Source organism: Conger conger, chromosome 11 (genome assembly GCF_963514075.1).
Source record: "Conger conger chromosome 11, fConCon1.1, whole genome shotgun sequence".
Classification (NCBI taxonomy): domain Eukaryota; kingdom Metazoa; phylum Chordata; class Actinopteri; order Anguilliformes; family Congridae; genus Conger; species Conger conger.
Genome location: NC_083770.1, coordinates 51,789,411 through 51,811,405, shown reverse-complemented (window position 1 = coordinate 51,811,405; position 21,995 = coordinate 51,789,411).

The following is a 21,995-nucleotide window of genomic DNA, read 5'->3' as shown; positions in this document are numbered from 1 at the left end:
CGAACACTCCCGAAATCGCGGACTCGCGAACACCCGCGATATCGCGGACTGGCGAAATCGCGGACTCGCAAACACTCCCGAAATCGCGGACTCGCGAACACTCCCGAAATCGCGGACACGCGAACACCCGCGATATCGCGGACTGGCGAAATCGCGGACTCGCAAACACTCGCGAAATCGCGGACTCGCGAACACTCCCGAAATCGCGGACTCGCGAACACCCGCGAAATCGCGGACTCGCGAACACTCCCGAAATCGCGGACTCGCGAAAACTCGCGAAATCGCGGACTCGCGTAATCGCGGACTCGCGAAATCGCGGACTCGAGAACACTCCCGAAATCGCGGACTCGCGAACACCCGCGAAATCGCGGACTCGCGAAATCGCGGACTCGCGAACACTCCCGAAATCGCGGACTCGCGAAAACTCGCGAAATCGCGGACTCGCGTACTCGCAAACACTCGCGAAATCGCGGACTCGCGAACACTACCGAAATCGCGGACTCGCGAACACCCGCGAAATCGGGGACTCGCGAACACTCCCGAAATCGCGGACTCGCGAAAACTCGCGAAATCGCGGACTCGCGTACTCGCAAACACTCGCGAAATCGCGGACTCGCGAACACTACCGAAATCGCGGACTCGTGAACACCCGCGAAATCGCGGACTCGCGAACACCCGCGAAATCGGGGACTCGCGAAATCGCGGACTCGCGAAAACTCCCGAAATCGCGGACTCGTGAACACCCGCGAAATCGCAGACTCGCGAAATCGCGGACTCGCGAACACTCCAGAAATCGCGGACTCGCGAACACCCGCGAAATCGCGGACTCGCGAAATCGCGGACTCGCGAACACTCCCGAAATCGCGGACTCGCGAAAACTCGCGAAATCGCGGACTCGCGTACTCGCAAACACTCGCGAAATCGCGGACTCGCGAACACTACCGAAATCGCGGACTCGCGAACACCCGCGAAATCGCGGACTCGCGAATACCCGCGAAATCGGGGACTCGCGAACACTCCCGAAATCGCGGACTCGCGAAAACTCGCGAAATCGCGGACTCGCGTACTCGCAAACACTCGCGAAATCGCGGACTCGCGAACACTACCGAAATCGGGGACTCGCGAACACCCGCGAAATCGGGGACTCGCGAACACTCCCGAAATCGCGGACTCGCAAAAACTCCCGAAATCGCGGACTCGCGTACTCGCAAACACTCGCGAAATCGCGGACTCGCGAACACTACCGAAATCGCGGACTCGCGAACACCCGCGAAATCGCGGACTCGCGAACACCCGCGAAATCGGGGACTCGCGAACACCCGCGAAATCGCAGACTCGCGAAATCGCGGACTCGCGAACACTCCCGAAATCGCGGACTCGCGAACACCCGCGAAATCGCGGACTCGCGAAATCGCGGACTCGCGAACACTCCCGAAATCGCGGACTCGCGAAAACTGCCGAAATCGCGGACTCGCGTACTCGCGAACACCCGCGAAATCGCGGACTCGCGAACACTCCCGAAATCGCGGACACGCGAACACCCGCGATATCGCGGACTGGCGAAATCGCGGACTCGCAAACACTCGCGAAATCGCGGACTCGCGAACACTCCCGAAATCGCGGACTCGCGAACACCCCCCCGAAATCGCGGACTCGCGAACACTCCCGAAATCGCGGACTCGCGAAAACTCGCGAAATCGCGGACTCGCGTAATCGCGGGCTCGCGAAATCGCGGACTCGAGAACACTCCCGAAATCGCGGACTCGCGAACACCCGCGAAATCGCGGACTCGCGAAATCGCAGACTCGCGAACACTCCCGAAATCGCGGACTCGCGAAAACTCGCGAAATCGCGGACTCGCGTACTCGCAAACACTCGCGAAATCGCGGACTCGCGAACACTACCGAAATCGCGGACTCGCGAACACCCGCGAAATCGCGGACTCGCGAATACCCGCGAAATCGGGGTTTCGCGAACACTCCCGAAATCGCGGACTCGCGAAAACTCGCGAAATCGCGGACTCGCGTACTCGCAAACACTCGCGAAATCGCGGACTCGCGAACACTACCGAAATCGCGGACTCGCGAACACCCGCGAAATCGCGGACTCGCGAACACCCGCGAAATCGGGGACTCGCGAACACCAGCGAAATCGCAGACTCGCGAAATCGCGGACTCGCGAACACTCCCGAAATCGCGGACTCGCGAAAACTGCCGAAATCGCGGACTCGCGTACTCGCGAACACCCGCGAAATCGCGGACTCGCGAACACTCGCGAAATCGCGGACTCGCGAAATCGCGGACTCGAGAACACTCCCGAAATCGCGGACTCGCGAACACCCGCGAAATCGCGGACTCGCGAACAATCGCGAAATCGCTGACTCGCGAAATCGCGGACTCGCGAACACTCCCGAAATCGCGGACTCGCGAAAACTCCCGAAATCGCGGACTCGCGTACTCGCGAACACCCGCGAAATTGCGGACTCGCGAACACTCCCGAAATCGCGGACTCGCGAAAACTCCCGAAATCGCGGACTCGCGAACACTCCCGAACTCGCGGACTCGCGAACACTCCCGAAATCGCGGAATCGCGGACACCCGCGATATCGCGGACTCGTAAACACTCGCGAAATCGCGGACTCGCGAACACTCCCGAAATCGCGGACTCGCGAACACCCGCGAAATCGCGGACTCGCGAACACCCGCGAAATCGCGGACTCGCGAAATCGCGGACTCGCGAACACCCGCGAAATCGCAGACTCGCGAAATCGCGGACTCGCGAACACTCCCGAAATCGCGGACTCGCGAAATCGCGGACTCGAGAACACTCCCGAAATCGCGGACTCGCGAACACCCGCGAAATCGGGGACTCGCGAACACCCGCGAAATCGCAGACTCACGAAATCGCGGACTCGCGAACACTCCCGAAATCGCGGACTCGCGAACACCCGCGAAATCGCGGACTCGCGAAATCGCGGACTCGCGAACACTCCCGAAATGGCGAACTCGCGAACACCCGCGAAATCGCGGACTCGCGAACACTCGCGAAATCGCGGACTCGCGAACACCCGCGAAATCGCGGACTCGCGAACAATCGCGAAATCGCGGACTCGCGAAATCGCGGACTCGCGAACACTCCCGAAACCGCGGAATCGCGAACACCCGCGATATCGCGGACTGGCGAACACCCGCGATATCGCGGACTCGCGAACACTCCCGAAATCGCGGACTCGCGAACACCCGCGATATCGCGGACTGGCGAAATCGCGGACTCGCAAACACTCCCGAAATCGCGGACTCGCGAACACCCGCGATATCGCGGACTGGCGAAATCGCGGACTCGCAAACACTCGCGAAATCGCGGACTCGCGAACACTCCCGAAATCGCGTACTCGCGAACACCCGCGAAATCGCGGACTCGCGAAATTGCGGACTCGCGAACACTCCCGAAATCGCGGACTCGCGAACACTCCCGAAATCGCGGAATCGCGAACACCCGCGATATCGCGGACTGGCGAACACCCGCGATATCGCGGACTCGCGAACACTCCCGAAATCGCGGACTCGCGAACACCCGCGATATCGCGGACTGGCGAAATCGCGGACTCGCAAACACTCCCGAAATCGCGGACTCGCGAACACCCGCGATATCGCGGACTGGCGAAATCGCGGACTCGCAAACACTCGCGAAATCGCGGACTCGCGAACACTCCCGAAATCGCGGACTCGCGAACACCCGCGAAATCGCGGACTCGCGAAATTGCGGACTCGCGAACACTCCCGAAATCGCGGACTCGCGAACACTCCCGAAATCGCGGACACGCGAACACCCGCGATATCGCGGACTGGCGAAATCGCGGACTCGCAAACACTCGCGAAATCGCGGACTCGCGAACACTTTCGAAATCGCGGACTCGCGAACACCCGCGAAATCGCGGACTCGCGAACACTCCCGAAATCGCGGACTCGCGAAAACTCGCGAAATCGCGGACTCGCGTAATCGCGGGCTCGCGAAATCGCGGACTCGAGAACACTCCCGAAATCGCGGACTCGCGAACACCCGCGAAATCGCGGACTCGCGAAATCGCGGACTCGCGAACACTCCCGAAATCGCGGACTCGCGAAAACTCGCGAAATCGCGGACTCGCGTACTCGCAAACACTCGCGAAATCGCGGACTCGCGAACACTACCGAAATCGCGGACTCGCGAACACCCGCGAAATCGCGGACTCGCGAATACCCGCGAAATCGGGGACTCGCGAACACTCCCGAAATCGCGGACTCGCGAAAACTCGCGAAATCGCGGACTCGCGTACTCGCAAACACTCGCGAAATCGCGGACTCGCGAACACTACCGAAATCGCGGACTCGCGAACACCCGCGAAATCGCGGACTCGCGAACACCCGCGAAATCGGGGACTCGCGAACACCCGCGAAATCGCAGACTCGCGAAATCGCGGACTCGCGAACACTCCCGAAATCGCGGACTCGCGAACACCCGCGAAATCGCGGACTCGCGAAATCGCGGACTCGCGAACACTCCCGAAATCGCGGACTCGCGAAAACTGCCGAAATCGCGGACTCGCGTACTCGCGAACACCCGCGAAATCGCGGACTCGCGAACACTCGCGAAATCGCGGACTCGCGAAATCGCGGACTCGAGAACACTCCCGAAATCGCGGACTCGCGAACACCCGCGAAATCGCGGACTCGCGAACAATCGCGAAATCGCGGACTCGCGAAATCGCGGACTCGCGAACACTCCCGAAATCGCGGACTCGCGAAAATTCCCGAAATCGCGGACTCGCGTACTCTCGAACACCCGCGAAATTGCGGACTCGCGAACACTCCCGAAATCGCGGACTCGCGAACACTCGCGAAATCGCGGACTCGCGAAATCGCGGACTCGAGAACACTCCCGAAATGGCGGACTCGCGAACACCCGCGAAATCGCGGACTCGCGAACAATCGCGAAATCGCGGACTCGCGAAATTGCGGACTCGCGAACACTCCCGAAATCGCGGACTCGCGAAAACTCCCGAAATCGCGGACTCGCGTACTCGCGAACACCCGCGAAATCGCGGACTCGCGAACACTCCCGAAATCGCGGACTCGCGAACACCCGCGAAATCGCGGACATGCGAAAACTCCCGAAATCGCGGACTCGCGTATTCGCAAACACTCGCGAAATCGCGGACTCGCGAACATTCCCGAAATATCGGACTCGCGAACACCCGCATAATCGCGGACTCGCGAACACCGGCGAAATCGAGGACTCGCGAACAATCGCGAAATCGCGGACTCGCGAAATCGCGGACTCGCGAACACTCCCGAAATCGCGGACTCGCGAACACCCGCGATATCGCGGACTGGCGAAATCGCGGACTCGCAAACACTCGCGAAATCGCGGACTCGCGAACACTCCCGAAATCGCGGACTCGCGAACACCCGCGAAATCGCGGACTCGCGAAAACTACCGAAAACGCGGACTCGCGTACTCGCAAACACTCGCGAAATCGCGGACTCGCGAACACTCCCGAAATCGCGGACTCGCGAACGCCCGCGAAATCGCGGACTCGCGAAATCGCGGACTCGCGAACACTCCCGAAATCGCGGACTCGCAAAAACTCCCGAAATCGCGGACTCGCGTAGTCGCAAACACTCGCGAAATCGCGGACTCGCGAACACTACCGAAATCGCGGACTCGCGAACACCCGCGAAATCGCGGACTCGCGAACACTCGCGAAATCGCGGACTCGCGAAAACTCCCGAAATCGCGGACTCGCGTATTCGCAAACACTCGCGAAATCGCGGACTCGCGAACACTCCCGAAATATCGGACTCGCGAACACACCGCGAAATCGCGGACCTTCGCGAAATCGCGGACATCGCGAACACTCCCGAAATGGCGGACTCGCGAACACCCGCGAAATCGCGGGCGAACACTCGCGAAATCGCGGACTCGCGAACACCCGCGAAATCGAGGACTCGCGAAAAATCGCGAAATCGCGGACTCGCGAAATCGCGGACTCGCGAACACTCCCGAAATCGCGGACTCGCGAACACCCGCGATATCGCGGACTGGCGAAATCGCGGACTCGCAAACACTCGCGAAATCGCGGACTCGCGAACACTCCCGAAATCGCGGACTCGCGAACACCCGCGAAATCGCGGACTCGCGAAATATTGCGAAATCGCGGACTCGCGAACACTCCCGAAATCGCGGACTCGCGAACACCCGCGATATCGCGGACTGGCGAAATCGCGGACTCGCAAACACTCCCGAAATCGCGGACTCGCGAACACCCGCGATATCGCGGACTGCCGAAATCGCGGACTCGCAAACACTCGCGAAATCGCGGACTCGCGAACACTCCCGAAATCGCGGACTCGCGAATACCCGCGAAATCGCCGACTCGCGAAATTGCGGACTCGCGAACACTCCCGAAATCGCGGACTCGCGAAAACTCCCGAAATCGCGGACTCGCGAAACCCTCCCGAACTCCCGGACTCGCGAACACTCCCGAAATCGCGGAATCGCGAACACCCGCGATATCGCGGACTCGCAAACACTCGCGAAATCGCGGACTCGCGAACACTCCCGAAATCGCGGACTCGCGAACACCCGCGAAATCGCGGACTCGCGAACACCCGCGAAATCGCGGACTCGCGAAATCGCGGACTCGCGAACACCCGCGAAATCGCAGACTCGCGAAATCGCGGACTCGCGAACACTCCCGAAATCGCGGACTCGCGAAATCGCGGACTCGAGAACACTCCCGAAATCGCGGACTCGCGAACACCCGCGAAATCGGGGACTCGCGAACACCCGCGAAATCGCAGACTCACGAAATCGCGGACTCGCGAACACTCCCGAAATGGCGAACTCGCGAACACCCGCGAAATCGCGGACTCGCGAACACTCGCGAAATCGCGGACTCGCGAACACCCGCGAAATCGCGGACTCGCGAACAATCGTGAAATCGCGGACTCGCGAAATCGCGGACTCGCGAACACTCCCGAAACCGCGGAATCGCGAACACCCGCGATATCGCGGACTGGCGGACACCCGCGATATCGCGGACTGGCGAAATCCCGGACTCGCAAACACTCGCGAAATCGCGGACTCGCGAACACTCCCGAAATCGCGGACTCGCGAAATCGCGGACTCGCGAACACTCCCGAAATCGCGGACTCGCGAACACCCGCGAAATCTCGGACTCGCGAAAACTACCGAAAACGCGGACTCGCGTATTCGCAAACACTCGCGAAATCGCGGACTCGCGAACACTACCGAAATCGCGGACTCGCGTACTCGCGAACACCCGCGAAATCGCGGACTCGCGAAATCGCGGACTCGCGAACACTCCCGAAATGGCGAACTCGCGAACACCCGCGAAATCGCGGACTCGCGAACACTCGCGAAATCGCGGACTCGCGAACACTCGCGAAATCGCGGACTCGCGAACAATCGCGAAATCGCGGACTCGCGAAATCGCGGACTCGCGAACACTCCCGAAATCGCGGACTCGCGAACACCCGCGAAATCTCGGACTCGCGAAAACTACCGAAAACGCGGACTCGCGTATTCGCAAACACTCGCGAAATCGCGGACTCGCGAACACTACCGAAATCGCGGACTCGCGAACACCCGCGAAATCGCGGACTCGCGAAATCGCAGACTCGCGAACACTCCCGAAATCGCGGACTCGCGTACTCGCAAACACTCGCGAAATCGCGGACTCTCGAACACTACCGAAATCGCGGACTCGCGAACACCCGCGAAATCGCGGACTCGCGTACACTCGCGAAATCGCGGACATGCGAAAACTCCCGAAATCGCGGACTCGCGTATTCGCAAACACTCGCGAAATCGCGGACTCGGGAACACTCCCGAAATATCGGACTCGCGAACACCCGCATAATCGCGGACTCGCGAACACCGGCGAAATCGAGGACTCGCGAACAATCGCAAAATCGCGGACTCGCGAAATCGCGGACTCGCGAACACTCCCGAAATCGCGGACTCGCGAACACCCGCGATATCGCGGACTGGCGAAATCGCGGACTCGCAAACACTCGCGAAATCGCGGACTCGCGAACACTCCCGAAATCGCGGACTCGCGAACACCCGCGAAATCGCGGACTCGCGAAAACTACCGAAAACGCGGACTCGCGTACTCGCAAACACTCGCGAAATCGCGGACTCGCGAACACTCCCGAAATCGCGGAATCGCGAACACCCGCGAAATCGCGGACTCGCGAAATCGCGGACTCGCGAACACTCCCGAAATCGCGGACTCGCGAAAACTCCCGAAATCGCGGACTCGCGTAGTCGCAAACACTCGCGAAATCGCGGACTCGCGAACACTACCGAAATCGCGGACTCGCGAACACCCGCGAAATCGCGGACTCGCGAACACTCGCGAAATCGCGGACTCGCGAAAACTCCCGAAATCGCGGACTCGCGTATTCGCAAACACTCGCGAAATCGCGGACTCGCGAACACTCCCGAAATATCGGACTCGCGAACACCCGCGAAATCGCGGACTCGCGAAATCGCGGACTCGCGAACACTCCCGAAATGGCGGACTCGCGAACACCCGCGAAATCGCGGACTCGCGAACACTCCCAAAATCGCGGACTCGCGAACACCCGCAAAATCGCGGACTCGCGAAATTGCGGACTCGCGAACACTCCCGAAATCGCGGACTCGCGAACACCCGCGAAATCGCAGACTCGCGAAAACTCGCGAAATCGCGGACTCGCGAAAACTCCCGAAATCGCGGACTCGCGTATTCGCAAACACGACCGAAATCGCGGACTCGCGAACACCCGCGAAATCGCGGACTCGCGAAATCGCGGACTCGCGAACAATCGCGAAATCGCGGACTCGCGAAATCGCGGACGCGCGAACACTCCCGAAATCGCGGACTCGCGAACACTCCCGAAATCGCGGACTCGCGAACACCCGCGAAATCGCGGACTCGCGAAAACTACCGAAAACGCGGACTCGCGTACTCGCGAACACCCGCGAAATCGCAGACTCGCGAAATCGCGGACTCGCGAACACTCCCGAAATCGCGGACTCGCGAAAACTCCCGAAATCCCGGACTCGCGTACTCGCAAACACTCGCGAACACAACCGAAATCGCGGACTCGCGAACACCCTCGAAATCGCGGACTCGCGAACACTCGCGAAATCGCGGACTCGCGAAAACTCCCGAAATCGCGGAGTCGCGTATTCGCAAACACTGTCGAAATCGCGGACTCGCGAACACTCCCGAAATATCGGACTCGCGAACACCCGCGAAATCGCGGACTCGCGAACACTCCCGAAATCGCGGACTCGCGAACACCCGCGATATCGCGGACTGGCGAAATCGCGGACTCGCAAACACTCCCGAAATCGCGAACTCTCGAACACCCGCGATATCGCGGACTGGCGAAATCGCGGACTCGCAAACACTCGCGAAATCGCGGACTCGCGAACACTCCCGAAATCGCGGACTCGCGAACACCCGCGAAATCGCGGACTGGCGAAATCGCGGACTCGCAAACACTCCCGAAATCGCGGACTCGCGAACACCCGCGATATCGCGGACTGGCGAAATCGCGGACTCGCGAACACTCCCGAAATCGCGGACTCGCGAACACTCCCGAAATCGCGGACTCGCGAACACTCCCGAAATCGCGGACTCGCGAACACCCGCGGACTCGCGAACAATCGCGAAATCGCGGACTCGCGAAATCGCGGACTCGCGAACACTCCCGAAATCGCGGACTCGCGAACACCCGCGATATCGCGGACTGGCGAAATCGCGGACTCGCAAACACTCGCGAAATCGCGGACTCGCGAACACTCCCGAAATCGGGGACTCGCGAACACCCGCGAAATCGCGGACTCGCGAACACTCCCGAAATCGCGGACTCGCGAACACTCCCGAAATCGCGGACTCGCGAACACTCGCGAAATCGCGGGCTCGCGAACACTCCCGAAATCGCGGACTCGCGAACACTCGCGAAATCGCGGGCTCGCGAAATCGCGGACCCGAGAACACTCCCGAAATCGCGGACTCGCGAACACCCGCGAAATCGCGGACTCGCGAAAACTCCCGAAATCGCGGACTCGCGTATTCGCAAACACTCGCGAAATCGCGGACTCGCGAACACTACCGAAATCGCGGACTCGCGAACACCCGCGAAATCGCGGACTCGCGAAATCGCAGACTCGCGTATTCGCAAACACTCGCGAAATCGCGGACTCGCGAACACTACCGAAATCGCGGACTCGCGAACACCCGCGAAATCGCGGACTCGCGAAATCGCAGACTCGCGAACACTCCCGAAATCGCGGACTCGCGTACTCGCAAACACTCGCGAAATCGCGGACTCGCGAACACCCGCGATATCGCGGACTGGCGAAATCGCGGACTCGCGAACACTCCCGAAATCGCGGACTCGCGAACACTCCCGAAATCGCGGACTCGCGAACACTCCCGAAATCGCGGACTCGCGAACACCCGCGGACTCGCGAACAATCGCGAAATCGCGGACTCGCGAAATCGCGGACTCGCGAACACTCCCGAAATCGCGGACTCGCGAACACCCGCGATATCGCGGACTGGCGAAATCGCGGACTCGCAAACACTCGCGAAATCGCGGACTCGCGAACACTCCCGAAATCGGGGACTCGCGAACACCCGCGAAATCGCGGACTCGCGAACACTCCCGAAATCGCGGACTCGCGAACACTCCCGAAATCGCGGACTCGCGAACACTCGCGAAATCGCGGGCTCGCGAAATCGCGGACCCGAGAACACTCCCGAAATCGCGGACTCGCGAACACCCGCGAAATCGCGGACTCGCAAACACTCGCGAAATCGCGGACTCGCGAACACTCCCGAAATCGGGGACTCGCGAACACCCGCGAAATCGCGGACTCGCGAACACTCCCGAAATCGCGGACTCGCGAACACTCCCGAAATCGCGGACTCGCGAACACTCGCGAAATCGCGGGCTCGCGAAATCGCGGACCCGAGAACACTCCCGAAATCGCGGACTCGCGAACACCCGCGAAATCGCGGACTCGCGAAAACTCCCGAAATCGCGGACTCGCGTATTCGCAAACACTCGCGAAATCGCGGACTCGCGAACACTACCGAAATCGCGGACTCGCGAACACCCGCGAAATCGCGGACTCGCGAAATCGCAGACTCGCGAACACTCCCGAAATCGCGGACTCGCGTACTCGCAAACACTCGCGAAATCGCGGACTCGCGAACACTACCGAAATCGCGGACTCGCGAACACCCGCGAAATCGCGGACTCGCGTACACTCGCGAAATCGCGGACATGCGAAAACTCCCGAAATCGCGGACTCGCGTATTCGCAAACACTCGCGAAATCGCGGACTCGGGAACACTCCCGAAATATCGGACTCGCGAACACCCGCATAATCGCGGACTCGCGAACACCGGCGAAATCGAGGACTCGCGAACAATCGCAAAATCGCGGACTCGCGAAAACTACCGAAAACGCGGACTCGCGTACTCGCAAACACTCGCGAAATCGCGGACTCGCGAACACTCCCGAAATCGCGGAATCGCGAACACCCGCGAAATCGCGGACTCGCGAAATCGCGGACTCGCGAACACTCCCGAAATCGCGGACTCGCGAAAACTCCCGAAATCGCGGACTCGCGTAGTCGCAAACACTCGCGAAATCGCGGACTCGCGAACACTACCGAAATCGCGGACTCGCGAACACCCGCGAAATCGCGGACTCGCGAACACTCGCGAAATCGCGGACTCGCGAAAACTCCCGAAATCGCGGACTCGCGTATTCGCAAACACTCGCGAAATCGCGGACTCGCGAACACTCCCGAAATATCGGACTCGCGAACACCCGCGAAATCGCGGACTCGCGAAATCGCGGACTCGCGAACACTCCCGAAATGGCGGACTCGCGAACACCCGCGAAATCGCGGACTCGCGAACACTCCCGAAATCGCGGACTCGCGAACACCCGCGAAATCGCGGACTCGCGAAATTGCGGACTCGCGAACACTCCCGAAATCGCGGACTCGCGAACACCCGCGAAATCGCAGACTCGCGAAAACTCGCGAAATCGCGGACTCGCGAAAACTCCCGAAATCGCGGACTCGCGTATTCGCAAACACGACCGAAAACGCGGACTCGCGAACACCCGCGAAATCGCGGACTCGCGAAATCGCGGACTCGAGAACACTCCCGAAATCGCGGACTCGCGAACACCCGCGAAATCGCGGACTCGCGAACAATCGCGAAATCGCGGACTCGCGAAATCGCGGACGCGCGAACACTCCCGAAATCGCGGACTCGCGAACACTCCCGAAATCGCGGACTCGCGAACACCCGCGAAATCGCGGACTCGCGAAAACTACCGAAAACGCGGACTCGCGTACTCGCGAACACCCGCGAAATCGCAGACTCGCGAAATCGCGGACTCGCGAACACTCCCGAAATCGCGGACTCGCGAAAACTCCCGAAATCCCGGACTCGCGTACTCGCAAACACTCGCGAACACAACCGAAATCGCGGACTCGCGAACACCCTCGAAATCGCGGACTCGCGAACACTCGCGAAATCGCGGACTCGCGAAAACTCCCGAAATCGCGGAGTCGCGTATTCGCAAACACTGGCGAAATCGCGGACTCGCGAACACTCCCGAAATATCGGACTCGCGAACACCCGCGAAATCGCGGACTCGCGAACACTCCCGAAATCGCGGACTCGCGAACACCCGCGATATCGCGGACTGGCGAAATCGCGGACTCGCAAACACTCCCGAAATCGCGAACTCTCGAACACCCGCGATATCGCGGACTGGCGAAATCGCGGACTCGCAAACACTCGCGAAATCGCGGACTCGCGAACACTCCCGAAATCGCGGACTCGCGAACACCCGCGAAATCGCGGACTCGCGAAATTTCGGACTCGCTAACACTCCCGAAATCGCGGACTCGCGAACACCCGCGAAATCGCAGACTCGCGAAAACTCGCGAAATCGCGGACTCGCGAAAACTCCCGAAATCGCGGACTCGCGTATTCGCAAACACGACCGAAATCGCGGACTCGCGAACACCCGCGAAATCGCGGACTCGAGAACACTCCCGAAATCGCGGACTCGCGAACACCCGCGAAATCGCGGACTCGCGAACAATCGCGAAATCGCGGACTCGCGAAATCGCGGACGCGCGAACACTCCCGAAATCGCGGACTCGCGAACACTCGCGAAATCGCGGACTCGCGAACACTCCCGAAATCGCGGACTCGCGAACACCCGCGAAATCGCGGACTCGCGAAATCGCGGACTCGCGAACACTCCCGAAATGGCGGACTCGCGAACACCCGCGAAATCGCGGACTCGCGAACACTCCCGAAATCGCGGACTCGCGAACACCCGCGAAATCGCGGACTCGCGAAATCGCAGACTCGCGAACACTCCCGAAATCGCGGACTCGCGAAAACTCCCGAAATCGCGGACTCGCGTATTCGCAAACACGACCGAAATCGCGGACTCGCGAACACCCGCGAAATCGCGGACTCGCGAAATCGCGGACTCGAGAACACTCCCGAAATCGCGGACTCGCGAACACCCGCGAAATCGCGGACTCGCGAACACTCGCGAAATCGCGGACTCGCGAACACTCCCGAAATCGCGGACTCGCGAACACCCGCGAAATCGCGGACTCGCGAAAACTACCGAAAACGCGGACTCGCGTACTCGCGAACACCCGCGAAATCGCAGACTCGCGAAATCGCGGACTCGCGAACACTCCCGAAATCGCGGACTCGCGAAAACTCCCGAAATCCCGGACTCGCGTACTCGCAAACACTCGCGAACACAACCGAAATCGCGGACTCGCGAACACCCTCGAAATCGCGGACTCGCGAACACTCGCGAAATCGCGGACTCGCGAAAACTCCCGAAATCGCGGAGTCGCGTATTCGCAAACACTCGCGAAATCGCGGACTCGCGAACACTCCCGAAATATCGGACTCGCGAACACCCGCGAAATCGCGGACTCGCGAACACTCCCGAAATCGCGGACTCGCGAACACCCGCGATATCGCGGACTGGCGAAATCGCGGACTCGCAAACACTCCCGAAATCGCGAACTCTCGAACACCCGCGATATCGCGGACTGGCGAAATCGCGGACTCGCAAACACTCGCGAAATCGCGGACTCGCGAACACTCCCGAAATCGCGGACTCGCGAACACCCGCGAAATCGCGGACTCGCGAAATTTCGGACTCGCGAACACTCCCGAAATCGCGGACTCGCGAACACCCGCGAAATCGCAGACTCGCGAAAACTCGCGAAATCGCGGACTCGCGAAAACTCCCGAAATCGCGGACTCGCGTATTCGCAAACACGACCGAAATCGCGGACTCGCGAACACCCGCGAAATCGCGGACTCGCGAAATCGCGGACTCGAGAACACTCCCGAAATCGCGGACTCGCGAACACCCGCGAAATCGCGGACTCGCGAACAATCGCGAAATCGCGGACTCGCGAAATCGCGGACGCGCGAACACTCCCGAAATCGCGGACTCGCGAACACTCGCGAAATCGCGGACTCGCGAACACTCCCGAAATCGCGGACTCGCGAACACTCCCGAAATCGCGGACTCGCGAACACCCGCGAAATCGCAGACTCGCGAAAACTCGCGAAATCGCGGACTCGCGAAAACTCCCGAAATCGCGGACTCGCGTATTCGCAAACACGACCGAAATCGCGGACTCGCGAACACCCGCGAAATCGCGGACTCGCGAAATCGCGGACTCGAGAACACTCCCGAAATCGCGGACTCGCGAACACCCGCGGACTCGCGAACAATCGCGAAATCGCGGACTCGCGAAATCGCGGACGCGCGAACACTCCCGAAATCGCGGACTCGCGAACACTCCCGAAATCGCGGACTCGCGAACACCCGCGAAATCGCGGACTCGCGAAAACTACCGAAAACGCGGACTCGCGTACTCGCGAACACCCGCGAAATCGCAGACTCGCGAAATCGCGGACTCGCGAACACTCCCGAAATCGCGGACTCGCGAAAACTCCCGAAATCCCGGACTCGCGTACTCGCAAACACTCGCGAACACTACCGAAATCGCGGACTCGCGAACACCCGCGAAATCGCGGACTCGCGAAATTGCGGACTCGCGAACACTCCCGAAATCGCGGACTCGCGAACACTCCCGAAATCGCGGACTCGCGAACACCCGCGATATCGCGGACTGGCGAAATCGCGGACTCGCAAACACTCGCGAAATCGCGGACTCGCGAACACTCCCGAAATCGCGGACTCGCGAACACCCGCGAAATCGCGGACTCGCGAAATTGCGGACTCGCGAACACTCCCGAAATCGCGGACTCGCGAACACTCCCGAAATCGCGGACTCGCGAACACTCCCGAAATCGCGGACTCGCGAACACCCGCGGACTCGCGAACAATCGCGAAATCGCGGACTCGCGAAATCGCGGACTCGCGAACACTCCCGAAATCGCGGACTCGCGAACACCCGCGATATCGCGGACTGGCGAAATCGCGGACTCGCAAACACTCGCGAAATCGCGGACTCACGAACACTCCCGAAATCGCGGACTCGCAAACACTCGCGAAATCGCGGACTCACGAACACTCCCGAAATCGCGGACTCGCGAACACCCGCGAAATCGCGGACTCGGGAACACTCCCGAAATCGCGGACTCGCGAACACTCGCGAAATCGCGGGCTCGCGAAATCGCGGACCCGAGAACACTCCCGAAATCGCGGACTCGCGAACACCCGCGAAATCGGGGACTCGCGAACACCCGCGAAATCGAAGACTCGCGAAATCGCGGACTCGCGAACACTCCCGAAATCGCGGACTCGCGAACACCCGCGAAATCGCGGACTCGCGAAATCGCGGACTCGCGAACACTCCCGAAATCGCGGACTCGCGAAAACTCGCGAAATCGCGGACTCGCGTACTCGCAAACACTCGCGAAATCGCGGACTCGCGAACACTACCGAAATCGCGGACTCGCGAACACCCGCGAAATCGCGGACTGGCGAACACTCGCGAAATCGCGGACTCGCGAAAACTCCCGAAATCGCGGACTCGCGTATTCGCAAACACTCGCGAAATCGCGAACACCCGCGAAATCGCGGACTGGCGAACACTCCCGAAATCGCGGAATCGCGAACACCCGCGAAATCGCGGACTCGCGAAATCGCGGACTCGCGAACACTCCCGAAATGGCGAACTCGCGAACACCCGCGAAATCGCGGACTCGCGAACACTCGCGAAATCGCGGACTGGCGAACACCCGCGATATCGCGGACTGGCGAAATCGCAAAATCGCAAACACTCGCGAAATCGCGGACTCGCGAACACTCCCGAAATCGCGGACTCGCGAACACCCGCGAAATCGCGGACTCGCGAACACCCGCGAAATCGCGGACTCGCGAAATCGCGGACTCGCGAACACTCCCGAAATGGCGAACTCGCGAACACCCGCGAAATCGCGGACTCGCGAACACTCGCGAAATCGCGGACTCGCGAACACTCGCGAAATCGCGGACTCGCGAACAATCGCGAAATCGCGGACTCGCGAAATCGCGGACTCGCGAACACTCCCGAAATCGCGGACTCGCGAACACCCGCGAAATCTCGGACTCGCGAAAACTACCGAAAACGCGGACTCGCGTATTCGCAAACACTCGCGAAATCGCGGACTCGCGAACACTACCGAAATCGCGGACTCGCGAACACCCGCGAAATCGCGGACTCGCGAAATCGCAGACTCGCGAACACTCCCGAAATCGCGGACTCGCGTACTCGCAAACACTCGCGAAATCGCGGACTCGCGAACACTACCGAAATCGCGGACTCGCGAACACCCGCGAAATCGCGGACTCGCGTACACTCGCGAAATCGCGGACATGCGAAAACTCCCGAAATCGCGGACTCGCGTATTCGCAAACACTCGCGAAATCGCGGACTCGGGAACACTCCCGAAATATCGGACTCGCGAACACCCGCATAATCGCGGACTCGCGAACACCGGCGAAATCGAGGACTCGCGAACAATCGCAAAATCGCGGACTCGCGAAATCGCGGACTCGCGAACACTCCCGAAATCGCGGACTCGCGAACACCCGCGATATCGCGGACTGGCGAAATCGCGGACTCGCAAACACTCGCGAAATCGCGGACTCGCGAACACTCCCGAAATCGCGGACTCGCGAACACCCGCGAAATCGCGGACTCGCGAAAACTACCGAAAACGCGGACTCGCGTACTCGCAAACACTCGCGAAATCGCGGACTCGCGAACACTCCCGAAATCGCGGAATCGCGAACACCCGCGAAATCGCGGACTCGCGAAATCGCGGACTCGCGAACACTCCCGAAATCGCGGACTCGCGAAAACTCCCGAAATCGCGGACTCGCGTAGTCGCAAACACTCGCGAAATCGCGGACTCGCGAACACTACCGAAATCGCGGACTCGCGAACACCCGCGAAATCGCGGACTCGCGAACACTCGCGAAATCGCGGACTCGCGAAAACTCCCGAAATCGCGGACTCGCGTATTCGCAAACACTCGCGAAATCGCGGACTCGCGAACACTCCCGAAATATCGGACTCGCGAACACCCGCGAAATCGCGGACTCGCGAAATCGCGGACTCGCGAACACTCCCGAAATGGCGGACTCGCGAACACCCGCGAAATCGCGGACTCGCGAACACTCCCGAAATCGCGGACTCGCGAACACCCGCGAAATCGCGGACTCGCGAAATTGCGGACTCGCGAACACTCCCGAAATCGCGGACTCGCGAACACCCGCGAAATCGCAGACTCGCGAAAACTCGCGAAATCGCGGACTCGCGAAAACTCCCGAAATCGCGGACTCGCGTATTCGCAAACACGACCGAAATCGCGGACTCGCGAACACCCGCGAAATCGCGGACTCGCGAAATCGCGGACTCGAGAACACTCCCGAAATCGCGGACTCGCGAACACCCGCGAAATCGCGGACTCGCGAACAATCGCGAAATCGCGGACTCGCGAAATCGCGGACGCGCGAACACTCCCGAAATCGCGGACTCGCGAACACTCCCGAAATCGCGGACTCGCGAAATCGCGGACTCGCGAACACTCCCGAAATCGCGGACTCGCGAACACCCGCGATATCGCGGACTGGCGAAATCGCGGACTCGCAAACACTCGCGAAATCGCGGACTCGCGAACACTCCCGAAATCGCGGACTCGCGAACACCCGCGAAATCGCGGACTCGCGAAAACTACCGAAAACGCGGACTCGCGTACTCGCAAACACTCGCGAAATCGCGGACTCGCGAACACTCCCGAAATCGCGGACTCGCGAACACCCGCGAAATCGCGGACTCGCGAAATCGCGGACTCGCGAACACTCCCGAAATCGCGGACTCGCGAAAACTCCCGAAATCGCGGAATCGCGTAGTCGCAAACACTCGCGAAATCGCGGACTCGCGAACACTACCGAAATCGCGGACTCGCGAACACCCGCGAAATCGCGGACTCGCGAACACTCGCGAAATCGCGGACTCGCGAAAACTCCCGAAATCGCGGACTCGCGTATTCGCAAACACTCGCGAAATCGCGGACTCGCGAACACTCCCGAAATATCGGACTCGCGAACACCCGCGAAATCGCGGACTCGCGAAATCGCGGACTCGCGAACACTCCCGAAATGGCGGACTCGCGAACACCCGCGAAATCGCGGACTCGCGAACACTCGCGAAATCGCGGACTCGCGAACACCCGCGAAATCGAGGACTCGCGAAAAATCGCGAAATCGCGGACTCGCGAAATCGCGGACTCGCGAACACTCCCGAAATCGCGGACTCGCGAACACCCGCGATATCGCGGACTGGCGAAATCGCGGACTCGCAAACACTCGCGAAATCGCGGACTCGCGAACACTCCCGAAATCGCGGACTCGCGAACACCCGCGAAATCGCGGACTCGCGAAATATTGCGAAATCGCGGACTCGCGAACACTCCCGAAATCGCGGACTCGCGAACACCCGCGATATCGCGGACTGGCGAAATCGCGGACTCGCAAACACTCCCGAAATCGCGGACTCGCGAACACCCGCGATATCGCGGACTGGCGAAATCGCGGACTCGCAAACACTCGCGAAATCGCGGACTCGCGAACACTCCCGAAATCGCGGACTCGCGAATACCCGCGAAATCGCGGACTCGCGAAATTGCGGACTCGCGAACACTCCCGAAATCGCGGACTCGCGAAAACTCCCGAAATCGCGGACTCGCGAACACTACCGAACTCGCGGACTCGCGAACACTCCCGAAATCGCGGAATCGCGAACACCCGCGATATCGCGGACTCGCAAACACTCGCGAAATCGCGGACTCGCGAACACTCCCGAAATCGCGGACTCGCGAACACCCGCGAAATCGCGGACTCGCGAACACCCGCGAAATCGCGGACTCGCGAAATCGCGGACTCGCGAACACCCGCGAAATCGCAGACTCGCGAAATCGCGGACTCGCGAACACTCCCGAAATCGCGGACTCGCGAAATCGCGGACTCGAGAACACTCCCGAAATCGCGGACTCGCGAACACCCGCGAAATCGGGGACTCGCGAACACCCGCGAAATCGCAGACTCACGAAATCGCGGACTCGCGAACACTCCCGAAATGGCGAACTCGCGAACACCCGCGAAATCGCGGACTCGCGAACACTCGCGAAATCGCGGACTCGCGAACACCCGCGAAATCGCGGACTCGCGAACAATCGCGAAATCGCGGACTCGCGAAATCGCGGACTCGCGAACACTCCCGAAACCGCGGAATCGCGAACACCCGCGATATCGCGGACTGGCGAACACCCGCGATATCGCGGACTGGCGAAATCGCGGACTCGCAAACACTCGCGAAATCGCGGACTCGCGAACACTCCCGAAATCGCGGACTCGCGAACACCCGCGAAATCGCGGACTCGCGAACACCCGCGAAATCGCGGACTCGCGAAATCGCGGACTCGCGAACACTCCCGAAATGGCGAACTCGCGAACACCCGCGAAATCGCGGACTCGCGAACACTCGCGAAATCGCGGACTCGCGAACACTCGCGAAATCTCGGACTCGCGAAAACTACCGAAAACGCGGACTCGCGTATTCGCAAACACTCGCGAAATCGCGGACTCGCGAACACTACCGAAATCGCGGACTCGCGAACACCCGCGAAATCGCGGACTCGCGAAATCGCAGACTCGCGAACACTCCCGAAATCGCGGACTCGCGTACTCGCAAACACTCGCGAAATCGCGGACTCGCGAACACTACCGAAATCGCGGACTCGCGAACACCCGCGAAATCGCGGACTCACGTACACTCGCGAAATCGCGGACATGCGAAAACTCCCGAAATCGCGGACTCGCGTATTCGCAAACACTCGCGAAATCGCGGACTCGGGAACACTCCCGAAATATCGGACTCGCGAACACCCGCATAATCGCGGAATCGCGAACACCGGCGAAATCGAGGACTCGCGAACAATCGCAAAATCGCGGACTCGCGAAATCGCGGACTCGCGAACACTCCCGAAATCGCGGACTCGCGAACACCCGCGATATCGCGGACTGGCGAAATCGCGGACTCGCAAACACTCGCGAAATCGCGGACTCGCGAACACTCCCGAAATCGCGGACTCGCGAACACCCGCGAAATCGCGGACTCGCGAAAACTACCGAAAACGCGGACTCGCGTACTCGCAAACACTCGCGAAATCGCGGACTCGCGAACACTCCCGAAATCGCGGAATCGCGAACACCCGCGAAATCGCGGACTCGCGAAATCGCGGACTCGCGAACACTCCCGAAATCGCGGACTCGCGAAAACTCCCGAAATCGCGGACTCGCGTAGTCGCAAACACTCGCGAAATCGCGGACTCGCGAACACTACCGAAATCGCGGACTCGCGAACACCCGCGAAATCGCGGACTCGCGAACACTCGCGAAATCGCGGACTCGCGAAAACTCCCGAAATCGCGGACTCGCGTATTCGCAAACACTCGCGAAATCGCGGACTCGCGAACACTCCCGAAATATCGGACTCGCGAACACCCGCGAAATCGCGGACTCGCGAAATCGCGGACTCGCGAACACTCCCGAAATGGCGGACTCGCGAACACCCGCGAAATCGCGGACTCGCGAACACTCGCGAAATCGCGGACTCGCGAACACCCGCGAAATCGAGGACTCGCGAAAAATCGCGAAATCGCGGACTCGCGAAATCGCGGACTCGCGAACACTCCCGAAATCGCGGACTCGCGAACACCCGCGATATCGCGGACTGGCGAAATCGCGGACTCGCAAACACTCGCGAAATCGCGGACTCGCGAACACTCCCGAAATCGCGGACTCGCGAACACCCGCGAAATCGCGGACTTGCGAAATATTGCGAAATCGCGGACTCGCGAACACTCCCGAAATCGCGGACTCGCGTATTCGCAAACACTCGCGGACTCGCGAACACCCGCGAAATCGCGGACTCGCGAAATCGCGGACTCGCGAACACCCGCGAAATCGCAGACTCGCGAAATCGCGGACTCGCGAACACTCCCGAAATCGCGGACTCGCGAAATCGCGGACTCGAGAACACTCCCGAAATCGCGGACTCGCGAACACCCGCGAAATCGGGGACTCGCGAACACCCGCGAAATCGCAGACTCACGAAATCGCGGACTCGCGAACACTCCCGAAATCGCGGACTCGCGAACACCCGCGAAATCGCGGACTCGCGAAATCGCGGACTCGCGAACACTCCCGAAATGGCGAACTCGCGAACACCCGCGAAATCGCGGACTCGCGAACACTCGCGAAATCGCGGACTCGCGAACACCCGCGAAATCGCGGACTCGCGAACAATCGCGAAATCGCGGACTCGCG